Consider the following 17,030-nt stretch of genomic DNA (forward strand, 5'->3'; position numbering starts at 1 on the left):
AAATGGCTGTATCAAGAGATGGTCACTTCAGAAGCCAATGAATCATTGTCTCCTTGTTGCAGGTGGTTCCATTCTCCTTTTCAAAGACCCACTTATCCCCTTCCAAATCTAGCTGCACATGCTGCACCCAGCTGATCAAATAAACTAGGAGCATGGATCTAGCCTACACGTGGCACAGCAAATGCCACACAGTGTCTTATTCACATCTACAAGCTCCAAAAGAATCTGAGGAGAATTCTGAGGTGCAACCTTCAGAGAGCAGTTCTAACTCTCCACCTCAGCCTTCCTTGAAGCTCTATCGTGGCCAGCAACTGATTGACATCTATGGCCCTACATGATTTCTTAGGGACACCAGTTGAGTCCAACACATACTTTAGGTCATGAAATTAAACCTAGATCCTTATGCTTGTAGGACCCCAAGGTGAGCAGTACTGGTGTTGCTGAGAATAACCCTAACCTGCAGTGCTATTCTTAGTTTTATCCTTAGATTGCAATAGGGCTGAAATAGGACCATGTAACAACCTTGCACTATAATTCATGGCTATGTTCCTATCTTGGGTTGGAGAACTAGGTGGGAGAACAGCTGTAGCCTGAAAGCACCCTTGCAATATTGCCTGCTGAATATTGTAGGTCAGTGGTGGGACTGCATTTGCTTGGATTCTTTGTGAATCCTTCTCCTGTGTCTCTGGGGTTACAACAAAATCTCCTGCATGTAGCTGAGGACTTGGCTTGGTGTGGGAAGAGATTACATGCGGGAGATTCACGTGCCAGCAAGGCACGCAGAACAGTTGGCATGTCTGCAGTCTTATAGCCTTCATTTCTAAATCTGGCAGAATTTGGTTTTCCAGTCCAGTTTTCCCAGTACAAGTCCTCTTCACACAGAGGGGAGAGGTTTAAAACACACACACACACACACAAACACACACCTATGCAGGCATTTAAAGAAAGTGGTAGTTTGGTTGTGATCATGGGATGCAATCTTGGGCAGCATACTCAGTACTGAGATATTTGCATCTGTGCCCAAGTCATGATATATTATGGCTTGTTTAACCATGGTCTATTGTTTGCACAATGTACAAACCAAACCTTTTGCTTGCCTTGTTTTCCATCAAACCTACAGATAGTCCTCGGTTAACAATGGCAATTGGGACCAGAATTTCCATCACTAAGGGATGTGGTCCTAAAGTACAATGTCACCCAACTGCACTGCTTAGCAATGGCAATTCCAACACTCTTGACTGCCGTTGTTAAGCAAATCCCATGCCATTGTTAAGCAAGGATGTCTGGTGGTTGACCTCCTGCTGGCTTCTCCACTGACTTTGCTTCGCAGAAGCCATCAAAGAAGGTCGCAAATGGTGACCATATGACTGTGGGGATGCTGCAATGGCTGGAATTCTGAGGACCAGTCATAAGTACCACACATTCAGTGCTGTCACAAATTTGAACAGTTGCTGCACGAATGGTCATTAAGCGAGGATCACCTGCCCTGAGTAACATAAATTGTCTATGATTTTGCGGAACTAGCCCACTTCTTCCACAGAAATATTCAGAATCCTGCAAGGCTGTACTTACACAGCAGAAGAACCAATTTCCTCAGAAGCTGCATTCTGGTTGTCTTGCAATCTGGAAAGTAAAGCAACAGAAAGTGCGTTAGAAACATCCGAATAAACGATAGGGTCACCTTTCCTTCTCATCGTTTTAAATGAGTTAGAAATGACCAGTTTCTAGCAAACTGCAGGCTAAAAAACTGAGCTTCCACACAACAGAGAGGGATTTCTTTTGAATAAATGTACTTAAGGTTGCTTTCCACTAGCTGTTCCATTTGATGAATTAAATCCCTCTGTGCTCAAGATTATAGACTAAAGTCATATCCGTTCGAAATAGGAACAGAAAGATATAAGCAGAAGCTGTCTTTGGGTGCATACAAGTTAGCGCTGGATAAGAAATCTGGTTTATCAGGAATTTTAGAAGAACATACCAATTTCAGAGCTGCCAAATATATGCAGAATATAAATGCACCTGAATGACATTGCTTTTTAAACTTTTCGGGATGTGAGTTGCACAAGCACATTTTTGTTCACCTTGTTCAATCTGCACAACAAATTTTTGCAGTGTCTGGCCAATTGCTAGATTAATTTATTTCAGCAAAAACAATAGTCACCTTGCTAGGGCACTTTAATAAAGTTATTATTGTATGGCCTTGCATGGATCACACCCCAGTCACTGTTGAGAAAAAGAATAGCAAGTTTTCAAGAATTACAGGCACAAAAAAATAAGCGTTTTTCTATGGAGGAAAAAAAAATGCCTTGCCCCAAATGGTACACTATGAAAAGAGAATACAAAAACACTTAGATTTGAAAATGTGTGCACAACAGTGCATGTAAATATTTGTTGTGCATTTTTCTGCATAAATAGTAGGTTGGTAATTTACAGTTGCTAAGTTGAAAAAAAAAACCCAATTGATATTCATTTCCATACAATAATAGGAGTGATTTCGCTCTTTTCATTACTGTGACATTAATCCTGCCCAAAGGCTGTTAGCTAAATATTCATGCAAAAAAAGTGGGTGTAAGGAAAATAACAGCTGCCCCTCCCCTACTTTCTTGACTAAGTGCAGCTTCTGATCTTTTCAATTTCATGGTAGGAAAGAAAGAACCTTTGAACTTGCAGAAGAGAGAGTGCATTTTATCTAATATCTTTACAAAGAAGATCTATTTGAGAGCCCTGCAATGGATATTTGAAAAGCTACCAGGATTCTCTTAAACGTATGTGAATTTGCATAAACCCTTTACCACATTAAAAACAATGTTTACATTAAAAGTCTTAAAATGCTCCAAGCATAATATTTGTATGTGAGAGAAATGGGTGATGATTTAGGTAGGATCCAACAGAGTTTTAACCAACTTAGGAGAGAGAACTAAAAAGCATGAATTTTACAATCACTTATGAATTCTTCAGTGCCACTTCTCAACTGATGATATTGGACTGCCTATTTGCCTTTTAACAATTGATTAGTGAAGTATTGATGCAGTTAGTTAAAATATTGATCAATGTTTCTCAATAGTAGCGGTTCTTTAAAATATTGAAGGAAGGGTAAAATAACTTTACTTGAATAATGGATAAATTCCACTCATTGTTATGTTGTCTTTCATTAAAAAAACCCAACTTCCTGATGAAAGAGGAATATTGGAACCATAATATAACTTGATGATGACGACGATGATGATTTGCTTGCCAATTATGGTTAGTTCCCACCAGCTATTCTGTTAATGCATCTACCCTTGTTCCTCCCAGTTGTGCTGAATAAAAAATCTCATGATCTTTTGACAGCATGGCACTTTTTTTTTGCTCATCCATGTCCTTCTAGCTTTCTCAGTTGCCTTTTTCTTCCAGACTGAATATACAACAAACCACAGACAAAATTCAAGGCAAGAGTGAACAAGTGGGAGAAGCAAGGATCTGCAACTAAGATTAGGAGGATTTGAAGATTAGAACCTGACATCCTTAGAGAAATATGGGCCTGGGCACATGCCCAGTGGTTCCAGCCCCAATGCTGGTTCTGCTTCAATCACTTTTACAGGACACTCATCAGTATTTTTATCACTCCAGATATTTCTCCCAATTAAGCATGCTGCAGAAGAATACAACTTTGGGACATTGACCTTCAAAGGACAGAGAACCTGGTTGGGGGAAAATATTGCCTACATACTGGGTGACGTTGGCCTCACTCTCCTGCATAGAATATGTATTCCATCCTACCTTGATTGACTTGATCTTCCCAGTCTTGATCTACCTCATTCCTGGGTCCCAGGTGAGAACTTGGACTCAATGTCTCAGTTTTCTAGGCTTCGTCCAGCCAATGAGATAAGGGACACTCCTTGACTTCAGAAAGACTATATGCTGATTATAATAAATGAAATGGAATAAATGAAATCCAGGATTTCTTTCTGATTGGTTGCTTCATAGCATAGAAAGTGGGAGTTGATGGTGACATCATTCTGGTAATAGAGTCAGGTTGCCACGTGGGGGCAGCCCTAAGAGTCAAACCATGTGGTGTTTCCTCTCTATAAAAACCCTTGGATTTTATAGAGCCAGTATGACCCAATGGTTAAGGTGTTGGGCTAGGAATTGGGAGACTCAGGTTCAGATCTACCTTCAGCCACAGAAGCTCACTGGGCAACTTTAGGCTAGTGATTTTCTCTCAACTTTCCAATTAGGATTGTTGTGAGAGAAGATAGGGGCAGGTAGAGATACATATATGCCACCTTGAGCTCCTCAATGAAAGGCAGAATATAAGCCACATACATACATACAGTATGTACATTTTCTGTATAAATGTATTAAAGACTTCAAGAAGAGGAGGGGGAATGAGCAAAACATGACCTTTCATTTTAACAATGATTATTTTTTAAACTGGCAAATTTGGACTTGTCCATTTTGTGAATTGTTTATTGAAGGCTAAAAATGAGGACCCTTGAGGTCAGGGGTGAGAATCTCCAGCCCTCCAGATGTTACTGAACCACAACACCCGTCAGATCCAACCAGCATGGAAATAACTTTCTTTTCCTCTCTTCTCCTTCTCCTTCTCCTCCTTCATTTCCCCAGCCAGTGTTGCATTTGCAAGAACAGAAGAGTATTAAATATTTTAAGTGGGATTACTCAAGGGCAATTGCTCAACTTATTCAGAAACCTTTCCTACCCTGGCACCCCTCCTGCTCTCAGAGAAAAGAAGCCAATGGCCACTAGCTGGAAAGGGTGGGACCTTTCATCCAATACATCTGAAGCTTACCAGTTAAGGACAGGGAAGGTCTTCTTACCTTGAAATCATGAAATACTACTCAGCTTTTTAAAAAAGCCTAAGAGAGGAGTAGGGGTCCTGCATCCTTGGTCCTTGGCCTAAGAGTCACTTGCTGAGATGGGCGGCTATAGAAATCAAATAAATAAATAAATAAAACAAAGTCTTTACAAGTTAACAGTTCGGACTTCTTGCAAGGGTTAGGCATCCCCTCCACAGGAATTTGGAGCAAGAGGGAAAGAAAATCGTAGCTTTACCCACTTCTGGCCTCAGCTGTGACCACAGCAAATATGCATTCCTCACTTGATTCCTACTGTGAACTAAAATCCTTCAGGGATAAAGAGATTTGCCATGCCTGCGCTAGAGGTAATAATTTTGTCCCCCCCCCCCCCCAGGTTGGAGGCTGACTTGATTTATTTAACTTTCCCCGATCAGATTCATTAGCCCCGTTGTGTCATTCTGCTGTGGGTCAAAGGCAGGATCATGTCACCACCCAATTATGCCTTTTCTTCCCCTTAATTGCTGAGTAAATTAAAAGCATAGACACAGTCACGGTGGAATCACTGCACATAGATTTACGGATAGAGTGTCTCCCAGCCTGGAGACGGAGAGACCCAACTCTAAGGTTGATCCATGCTCAGTGGCAGATCGGCCCTTCAACATCCATCTTGTGGCACGGAAACTAAGAAAAAATTGCCCTCTCCTTGCAAGACATTTTCTTTTCTATTATATAAAATCATACTTTTTGAAAAAGTCTCAGGGACATCTATCTCTATCTCTATCATCTGTCTATCTATCATCTCTCTCTCTCTCTCTCTCTCATCTTCTAATTAATTTCTAGGTCACCCTATGACTCCAGGCAGCTTCCCAAGTTAAAAAAAAACAGATTAATCTACCCTCGGCCACTGTGCAGAAGTCTTGCAACTACACAGATGACCACCCAATAACTTAAGTTCCTCCAATGAAAGACAGTCTGCTACTTTCCAAAGTGGTCTGTTCAATGGTCAGACTGTTGTCTCTGTCTCTCTGAGATGGACCTTTCTTCCCTTTTCCATTCATTTGTGATCGTCCTGCCCTCTGAAGAACATGGGACTAGTCTGCTATTGGTATGACAGTCTTCCAGATATTTGTAGGTTTATTTATGCATTTATTTATTTATTTATTTATTTATTTATTTATTTATTTAACAAGTGTATAGAGCCGCCATCTACCTAGGGGCACTCTGGGTGGTGAACAGGAACTGAAACATAGCCCAACTATAGAAATCAAATACAAAGAAAACTGGGTCAAGTCCCCCCACATCGTATCATTAACATATAAACAAAATGCCCATGACTGAGCTCTATCAACACCCCAACCCCAGTACCAGCCCCAGTAACTATCACAGCCTTCTGGAAGGCTGAAAAAGTTGGGGCTGTCTGTATCTCAGCGTTCCTTCCAAGTTGCCTTCCAGACTAAGCACATCCAGCTTTTTCATCCCTTTTTCATCTGACTAGTCACCCAGTCTTCTGTTTTCATGGATGATAGCACTATCAATAGCTATGAATCTTAGTGGGTTTATTCTCTCTCCTAAATCAGAGTAGCTGGGGACAAATTGAGGATGACAACACCTTCCAGTTGGACCCCAAAGAAGCAGGTTAGAAAGAGTATTGATGCTTTTGAATATTGTATTGGAGGAGATAATAGAGCAAATCAATCCAGAGTTCTCCCTTGAGGCACAAATGACTGGACTCAAATTACCTTATTTTGAACTCATCATGCAAAGATCCAGCTCCCTCGAGAAATCCATAATGCTGGGAAAGTGGAAGGAAAGAAAAGAAGAACATGATTAGCAGCAGAGTGGATAGACTTGATTATAGCAGTGATGGGTGTACCATTGGAAGACCTGAAGGGCCAGGTTGGGGACAGATCATCCTATGGTCTATGGTTATTAAGAGTTAATATCCACTTGATGGCAGATAATTGATTGATCAATCAATCAATGCCCTTCCATATTTGTGAACTCTTTTATTCTGGTATGTGGGACACAGAATACTTGATGACTTGGGCTTTGGGTCTGATCAAGCAGGATTTTTCAGCTATTCTGATACTGCTTCTCATCTTAGGAGTATGCAACACTGTCCACATTGCTTTCTTCCATATTTCTTTTTCTTTTAATCAACTCCTTTCTTTTTTGCTTAGGAAGGAACGCGAGAATTCCTTAGAAGAGCCTTCTCCAGATGTGTTGGAAATTGCAGACCCAGACAGCTGGACGATGCCAGAACAGAGAAGGCTGCTGTAGAACTTAGAGGCAGCAAGTCATAGTGACAGGAGAGAATGACAGATGGGCTGATGGCAAGGGATAGGGGCCTGCCTAGAAGCTGCAGGCTGGATGGAGGGACCTGGTGGGCTGCAAGAACATTACTTTATTTAATATTATATTAATAGTTAAGAACAAACGATTTATTTATTTACAGGACTCTTATGGCTGCCTATCTCATATAATGATTCTAGGCAGCTCATAACAATCCATAAAACATGTTGAAATTAAGGATTCAGCCTGTATCAAACAGTTGCAAATGCAGACTTTGGAAAGAAAAAGATGAAACTGTGGATCACATAATGCAGCAAAAGTGCTCAGAAGGACTATAAACAACCTCATGACAGAGTAGCCACTAGGATCCATTCTGTGCAAAAACTGTAATTTCCAAGTTTCCTGAACGTGGTATGATCACAAAATTGAGAAAGGAGTTGAAATGATGATGCTAAATATTGTGGGATTTTTGCATACAGACTGATTGCCATCTAAAATGCAACACACCAGGTATAACAATAATTGAAAAGAAAAGAGTAATTTTCATAGATATAGCAAAACCTGGGGACAGCAGAATCAAGGAAAAAGTATTAGGAAAAAATATTTAAAATATAGAGATCCAGTGTTCAAAATAGGTAAGTTATGGAAATGATCTTGCAATGTTATCCTTATAATTATTGGTGCATTAGGCAGAATAACAAACAAATGTTTACAGAAACTAGATATTTTGACTATATCTACTGTGGATTTGAAAAAAAAAATCCACTTGGTGAGGCACATGTAATGTCTTATGACATTACTGGGATAACATCTAGGTTCCTGGCTGAAACTGAATTTCCAAACAATGTACTGAATACTGAAATCCCCACAGTGGAGGAATGGAATGTGAAGATGGCAGAAATGGCAATCTGTCCAGTCAGGGACAAAACAGTAAGTGCTTTTTTAAAAGACTGGAAGCATTTTATGGACTTTTTGCTGAAAATAAAAAAAGTGATAATTTATGGATTTGATGACTGAAAAGGGATTAAATAAGGGGCTGGAGGGATTTCTGTAATACCAAAGAGGGAGGATGGATAATGAGTTTGTGTAATTGTTGAAAAGGTCAGAAGTCACTTATTTTTTCTGATTCTTGTTTCTTTAATTTTCTTTCTTTCTTTCTTTCTTTCTTTCTTTTTCTTATTATTTTTCTTTAGATTTGTCTTTTACTTATGGAAAAATTCTTAGTAAAAATTATACTAAAAATGAATTTCCAAACAACACCAACCAAAGATGTCATTCTTTTTATTTGTTCTTTGTACTGTGTTATTCCTTGAAGAATAAAAACCAGTAATAATAATATCAACAATAATTTTACATAAACATTACTGTTATTGAAAAGAAGAAGGTAGGGTTCATTGACATGGCAATATCTGGAGAGAGTCAAACTGATGAAGAATAACTGCAGAAAATAGCCCAATATTGTGATTTACCAATTGAGGTTGAAAGATTATTTATTTATTTATTTATCTATCTATCTAATTTATCCCCACCCATCTCCTCCCATCGGGGGACTCTGGGAGGTTTACAACAATCGATTAAAAACCGCAACCATAAATACACAAAATAAAATACAGTAATAAATAATCTAAATAGAGGTAAAAATAAAGAGTCCAAGTGGTGAAGAATCTAAAACAGTCCAAGTGTGGGAGGAGTGGAGGGAATTATGGAGGAAAAAAACACCGTCATGCTGATTGTAAGTTGGAGACTTTGGTGCAATGCCCTCAAAAGATCACCAAATATTTAGAAATTTAAAACTTATTGGACTTGATCCCTTTGATGATATAAAAGACTACCATACTTGGAACAGCATACATTTTACAGCAATACTTCCATGACTTTTAGATTAGGACCTGAATTGTTGGAATTAACACCTGGTTGATTAGACTGTGATAGTCATTTGGATGATGGTGATGGTGATGACGATGACATTCACCACCGTTCTGTGATGCCTCTTCTAAGAGAGCAAGCCAGAAGTTCCCTATTCCCTGCTTATTGCACTGAGCAAATTCTAGAAGAAATCCCCGGGATGCTTTCCAATTGCATTAGAGAAGACACAACTGGAAAGACTTCCTAGGGCTTTGCTGGGACAAGTGTGTGTGTGGTGGTGGTGGTGGTGGGGGGTCCTTTTCAAAAGGCAGTAAGTACTTATGAGTTACCTATTGCATCAGGAACAAAAGCCATCAAGCTCTGTGATCAGGATGGCGGTTCTTTCAGGGTGCAATTACTGTGGGCAGAGGAGCATGGGAACCTCAACTGGAGTTAAGGAATAGTGTGCTACAGCAAGCAACCTGATAACAATGGGACCCATGGTTATTTGCAGTTTGAAGGGGCCACACTGACCTGGTCAGGACCAATGTGCCTTTAGACAATCTCTGCAAGGCATGAGTGTAAAACAATGGGCCAGCTGGACCTTCTGCTGGTTCAGATGTCTATTCAAAGACGAGAGAGTCCTACTGGTTAAAAGGGGGCAGACAATTGACCACCAGGGGCTTTTTAAAATGATTATGTTGCTTGTTCCCACAGGAAGAAGGGTGCAGCTGTATTGTTACCCCAAGGGCAGAGACAGGATGCTCTACCTTATTTTCTCTTTGGGGGGAAAGGATTAGATTTTTTAAAGAAATCCAAAACAATTATCATAATGCTCGCCCACTGGTTGTATTCCCTTTTTTGACAGAAATCAGTAGGGTATTTAAAACAATAACAGCAGCAGCAACAATAACTAAGCAGGCTGCTGTTGATTTCTACTGGCGAGGTCCGGGAGGAAAAAAAAAGAGGGCTGGTGGCCCATGGAACAGAGTTGCCCACCCCTTGGTTAACTCTCGGGCTGTCTTTTCAATTGCTTGAAAAGAACTCATGTGCCATTTGGAATACTTTTTATGATTCTGGCTGAAAGAGAGTAAATAAATAAATAAAAGAAGGAATAAAGTAAAAATGAAAAAATCTTGGGAATTTGTTGATACTCAACAACCTCCCCCCCCCCCTTTCCTGCAATTTTAAGATGCTTCACAAAAAGGAGGCATGGATTTGCCATTCTTCTGATTCCCCCTGGTTTTGGGGGGAAGGGGGGCAGCTTGCCCATTTTAGAAATTGCCATGTTGATCAGGACTGCTCAAAGCTGAAAGGTCAAAATTAATGTCTGCTGCATCCTTTCTCTTCATCCATCTATCGGTTATGTATCTTTTTGTTTTCTGAGGGTCCACCAGATATTACTGGTTCTCATCCCTTTGAAACAAAACCCCTGCATTTGTTGAAACCCCCTCTAAACAAGACTGTTGAAAACAGAAGGTCCAATTTCCCAGCATGTTGGGGTAGGAAGCAGAAAAAGTGTACAGGTAGTCCTCGCTTAACGACTGCAATTGGGACTGGAATTTTGGTCACTAAGTGATGCGGTCATTAAGCAAGGCATCATATGACCAGACCTGATTTTACAACCATTTTTAGCACAGCCATTAAACAAATCACGCAGTTGTTAAGCAAATCAATGGTTCAGGATTGATTTGGTTTGTCAGAAACTGCAAATTGTGATCATGTGACCACAGGACGCTGCAACCAGTCATAGATGTGAGCTGATTGCCAAGCACCCAAATTGCAATCACGTGACTGCAGGGGTGGTGCGATGGCTGTAACTTCGAGGATGGATTGTAAGTAACTTTTTTTAGCCCTGCCATATCTCCGAACTGTTAAACAAATGGTCATTAAGTGAGGACAACCTGTAGTGCAAGCTACCAAAAAAGGCAAATAATTGTTAAAAAAAAGAGAAAAATCTCCAAATCTTTTTTCCCAAACTTATAATCTATGTGGTTTGACTCCCCCTACGTTACACCCTACATCCTTTCTCCAAAACTGTTGAGGGGGGTCCTTTGGCTATCAAAAGTCGGCCATCCCTGCTACAGGTGACGCTTTACTTGATTTGCTCCTCAGCTGACACCTGCAGATCACTGTCTCCTCTTTGATTAGATACAGTGAAGGAATGGAGCAAAGATATCTGGCCTCTGGTTCAGGGGAAGATCCTGAGCATAATGGTAGAACCATGCTGGCAGGCTGGAAGTCCCCAACTTCTTCCATCCCTGAATGAAACCACAGAAATGTGCTACCATTCAAGTTCTGAGTCCAGTGCCCTGTTGCTCAGGTGGTCCTGGGGTAGAAACAATGCTCTCAGCTGTCACAGATAGAATTTCCCCAAGTTTGGGAAAAGGTGCTGCTAATCCTGTGCAGGGACGCGGTGGCGCTGTGGGTTAAACCGCTGAGCTGCTGATCGGAAGGTCGGCGGTTCGAAACCGCGCGGCGGGGTGAGCTCCCGTTGCTCGTCCCAGCTCCTGCTCACCTAGCAGTTCGAAAACATGCAAATGTGAGTAGATCAATAGGTACCGCTTCGGCGGGAAGGTAACGGCGTTCCGTGTCGTCATGCTGGCCACATGACCCGGAAGTGTCTATGACAACGCCGGCTCTAAGGCTTAGAAACGGAGATGAGCACCGCCCCCTAGAGTCGGACACGACTGGACTTTACGTCAAGGGAAACCTTTACCTTTACCTTTAATCCTGTGCACAGAAAGTTTCTTCATTCAATAGAACTTTCTTCTTAGTATGTAGGGAGGGGGGACTGCCCTAGCCACTATTAAGGGCCTCACTCCAAAAACAGGCAGGGCCCGGACCTATTTTTAGAGAGGGGATTCAGAAGCTTTAGGGTGTAAATTGGGTACTTTAAGCATATACAGGGCTTAAGACTAAAGATGTTGCCCATAAGCTTCTAACACTGTACGTATGTATGTATTATGTATGTATTAAATTTATACGGCCACCCAACTCACACATGGTGACTCCAGGTGTCTTACAGAATTAAAATCCACAATACAAAAACCCATCAACCCCCCACCCCCTGCAGCAGTTACAAACACAATCAAATCAGCCACTTGATGGGCTCTGCGTCAACCTGGGGTCCCCAGGCCCGCTGATGAAACCAGGTCTTCAGGGCCTTCCGAAAATGTATCAAGGTGAGGGCCAATCTTACCTCCGGGGGAATGATATTCCACAGGGAGAGAACCATCACTGAAAAGGCCCTTTTTTGTGGTCCCATTAGATGAACTTCCCTCATAGAAGGGACCCGCAACATAAATATGTATCTTCTATATTTTATAATACGTATATATTTTTAAGTATTAAAAATATTTATAAACATAAAACATATTTTATAATGTTTTAATTGAAAGGAACCATTGTTGTTTTAATGTATTGCAAGCTGCCCAGAGTCATGTTTGAGATGGGTGGTGGAAAAAAAAAAGTGCTAAACAAACAAACAAACAAACAAACAAATAAATATCCTGCCTCCCCACTCTGGTGGGCCGGGTAGATGTGACTGGGGAAAGGAGGTCCTTCAAATAACCAGTCCCTGAGCCATGTAGGGCTTTAAAGGTGATACCCAGTACCTTGAACTGGACCCAGAAGCAAATTGGCAACCCATGCAGCTCCCACAAGAGAGGTGGCACATGAGCAAATCTAGGCTTGTGCAAAACTATGCCGGCTGCTGCATTTTGAACCAACTGGAGCTTCTGGATACTCTTCAAGGGCAGCCCCATGTAGAGCATGTTACAATAGTCCAAATGGGAGGTGGCTAGGGCACATTGGTCCAAGAATTGGACCAATGTGTGAGAAGGGCACATTGGTCCAAGAATTGTAATACAAAGCCAACTTCATTTGCTCACCTACTCTGGGAGGGCTTTGGGGTTACAGAAGGTATGCTGGAAGAATGCATGTGGTGCCCAGGCCACACGTCTTTCATCCCTGCCCTAGTAAGTGTGCATTCATTTCTAGAATTCAGCTAAGGAGTTGTACTTGTGTTTTTGTTGATGGTGGCTCACATCATGGGCTGTTATCTGGCTGGGGGAAAACAGGGGGGCTAAGAGTACTGCAAGCACAAACACCCAGCAGAGGGCACTGTTTGTCTACTATCAAGAAACTGCAGAATGCAATAAGGAGCAATTAGATTTCTTGGATTTTTTTTTTACACTGCAGTGAAATGTCCTTATTGCAGGACTCATTGGGAGAATATGAATTAACTGCAGCTTTATGGCTGAGTAGAAGTTGTGGCTAATAAACACAGAGGAGACTTTTGGTGTGCCTGACATTTCTGCTTTCCTTTTCCTTAGTTCTCAATTTTATTACCTCTTCCCTCCTAGGACTTTAAGGTTCTTCCTCCATTCAGTCTTCACAAGCCCAGTGATGGAAGTTAGGAAGAGAGAGGGGCTGGCCTAAGATGTTTAGAAGTACATGTCTGAGTATTTAATCTTGGATGGTTGGGGAATTCTGGGAGTTGAAGTCCACACATCTTAAAGTTGCCAAGGTTGAGAAACCCTGGGCTAGACCTTACATTGAAACAGCTGCAATTAAACACGACCTTGATTTTATTCTTTGTTAAAGGCACTAAAACTGGAGCCAGCAAAAGAATTGGCAACTCTGCAGAGAAAGAGGCCCAGAGTTGTTCCTGTACATGAAGGTGAGACTTTAAACTGTGTATTAAGGCTAGCAGATCTGGGTTATAAGAACCTGGATGGAAACTAGATGGCAGAAAAAGGGTTATGTAGCAATTTACTGCCAGTTAGTAATCATCTGGATTTTTGCTGCGGGATCTGGCAGCTTCTCTATATCAAGAATCAACTGTCACAGAAATCTTACAGGACATGTAAATCAGGAAACCAGGCAAGGCATTTGTTATCTTCCTGAAACAAAAAGCGAACACCATCTGGAAATTTTGAATTGCCTAATTCTGATCTCAGTTCTCAAAGTGTTGGTTCTTATGAAGTCAAAGCAGCAGAACCTTTTTAAAACTGGGAGCTACAATTCAGCAAAGTCACAGCTGAGGTGAGATGTCACATGAGGCTTCCACAAATCTGTGGTTACGTCTTTCTTTTCTGGGGCTCTGGTGGGTTTGGCTACAGAAGGACTAGAGTCTTGAGAACTGAGGTTATGATGGTATGCAGTGTAATTCCGCAGAGAGTGCTGTATGAACACTGCCGCTCATGACTCCAAGAGGGGAATTCTTGATTCTTTCAAGAAATTGTTATGTGACAATTAGGTTGTGATCTTGATTGGGTCATTTAGGACTAAAAGTGTACCTGGCAGTCAACCTCAATCCCATCATTGGGAGCAAGAAATAGCATATTCTGGGATGATTGGAAGCAAGCTATTCAAACATCTCCAGCACAAACAATGAGTATCCATCTCAGAATTTACATGGATAATCATGGCTTGTAGATCGTGATTGTAAGAGAGAAGTATGGTGTTGGCTCACGCCGTCTTAGTAAGTTTAACCTGTAAAATCCTGACCAAATGAGTATGCAGACTCATCCATGGGCTCAAGAATTGAGTGTCATGCCCATGTAGACCCCCTTCTGACAAGTAACCTGCATCTTCCTGGCTGAACAATGCTAGGATTTTGTGTGCAATAAAATCAACTTCTTTTCTTCTTATTTAATGCTGTCTGTCGTCTTGAGATCATCTGAATTTGATGGAAAGGGGTTCCTTTCCCTGGCTTGTTGAGAAATATGCCTGATCTGGGTGGTTGGAGATATATAATGCCAAGACCCAGTGGGAAGCTTGACATGGCAATCTCTTTATTTGTCTAACACCTTTTGCTAACACAGGGTTCATTTCTGTTTTAACCTAGTGCAAGAGGGTAAATTTTCCAGTGATAGTTTAGGCGGGTGGCCAAAGTACAAAAGAATAGAAACTCCCCAAATTATAAATGAGCTGTTAAATTCCAGTTAAAATATTGATCCTCTGGGACTGGTTTCTTTGTTAGTCTATTTTCATTTGAGGACATGAAATATATTTTCATCGGACGGGGTGGAGGGCCAAATCAATAAATACCAGTTCCGCTGAGCAACATGGAACAACTCTGGCTTTTACATGCCTGTGCATTATCACTGGGTTCTAATAGCTGGAGGGAACAGCCATGCAAGAGGTGACCTTTTCCATCTAGTCCAGGAGATGTACAACTTTGGGGGACTGCAGGAAGTCAACACAAGCCAGATGGGGTTGCTGCTTTATTTTCTTGCTCCTGAACTTGAAGAGGGCAAGTGAACAGGCAGGAGAAAAAAAAAGAGTTGCAGGGTTGTAAGTTAGAGCAGGAAGATCCAGAGATCAGCACTGGGTCACCTGCAGAAATGTGGGTCTGGGCATAAGCCCAGATCTTGGTCCTTGCTCTGCTGTCAGTCTCTTTTGCAGAGCTGTCGTACGTGCTTAACTACTCTGCTCCAGTGTTTCTCCTAGTTAAGCCTAGTGCAAAAAATGAAACACAGGAATACAATTCTTAGCCATTGACTTGGAAGTTAAGTAGGGTCAATGTTGATTAGTACTTGGCTGGTAGACCTCCAGGGAATACAGGTAGTCCTCACTTAACAACCATTCATTTAGTGATGGTTCAGACTTATGTCGGTGTTGAAAAAACCAACTTACAATGCTCACACTTAGAATCATCGCAGTGTCCCCCTGGTCACACGATCACAATTTGGGTGCTTGGCAACAGGTTTGCATTTATGAGCATCACAGCATCGCATGTTCATGTGATCGCCATTTTTGACCTTCCTGGCCAGCTTCTGGCAAGCACAATCAATGGGGAACTTGCTTAATGGCCATGTGGTTTGCTTAATGCCTGCAGTGATTCGCTTAACGGCCACCACAAAAAAGGTTGTAAGATCGGGTTGGATTCGCTTAATGACCACTTCGCTTAGCAACCAATATTCTGGTCTCAGTTATGGTCATTAAGCAAGGACTATTTATACCTGGACTGTCCATGAAGACACCAGGTGTCACATTCAACTTGAAGAAGATTTGACCTTTGTCTGGATAGAGACTCAGGCACCTCATTGGGGGCATCTGTAATCCGTAATCTCAGCCTTCCTTTTGAGTCTCAGACAGGGGATGTTGAAGGGCAATACTCGGTCTCCGACTGGCATACCAGTGGCCACATCCCAAAAAGTGTGGGTCTGAGCCAAATAAATAAATTCAACTTACATTTTTAAAATGAAATTAATGATGTACAAACATGACTACTCTCCATGACTACTCTCCATAAATCTAACCACGTTTCCGTTTTGCTACAGTATAAATTACAAATTACAGGCTACTGAGGGGCTCTCTGAGGATCTTGCAAGCATCTGTTAATTATCTGCAGTTCTGGTTTTCCCTCTCAGATTTAGCTGATAAAGTTCTGTTAGCATTTCATCAACTTTTGTAGCTTTATTATTAGTCGTATTTTCTAGGGGGCTTGTAATTGCAATTTCTAAAATGTCTGCACAGGGGTCGATAGTAGTATTTTCAGCTCTTGGAAGGGAGTTGTGGATGGCTTATAGAAATCAGGGAGTGACCAGAAAGGGTTAATTCAAATTACAGAAGTGCTCTTTCTTACTTGTAGAAGGATAAGGGTGACTGGCCCAGGGGAGAAAATTCAGCAGAGAAATAACTAATCAAGCTGCTATAATCCAGCAGCTAAAACTGATATACGTGCAAGCCTGGATTCCTGAGTCTGATGGCATGGTCTGTTAACCTAAAACCAGAAAACAGCAAGCATAAGGAAAATTCTGTTCTGATTTGAATAATTTGGATATCTCATTGGTTTTTATTGCATTGGTTTCATGGGGGAAAGAATAGGACTATATGAACTGGAAAACAATTATGCACTGAATGCTCCTTTTTTTTTTTTAGTATTGCAAGCCATTTTCATCTCCAAAAAAAGTGCGCCAAAAAGTATATATTGGAGGAAGTTTCCTTACCAAACTGTTGTAATATAAGATATTGTACTTTGGGAGGGTTCAACTTCAGTTTTTGTTTGCTTCCTTGTGCTTTGACTTGGCCATCTAACTAAAGGTTAGTTACATTCTGTCCGGGATTTGACCAAATCTGAAGTCC

This window comes from Candoia aspera, chromosome 10, assembly GCF_035149785.1.
Source record: "Candoia aspera isolate rCanAsp1 chromosome 10, rCanAsp1.hap2, whole genome shotgun sequence".
In the NCBI taxonomy this organism is placed as follows: domain Eukaryota; kingdom Metazoa; phylum Chordata; class Lepidosauria; order Squamata; family Boidae; genus Candoia; species Candoia aspera.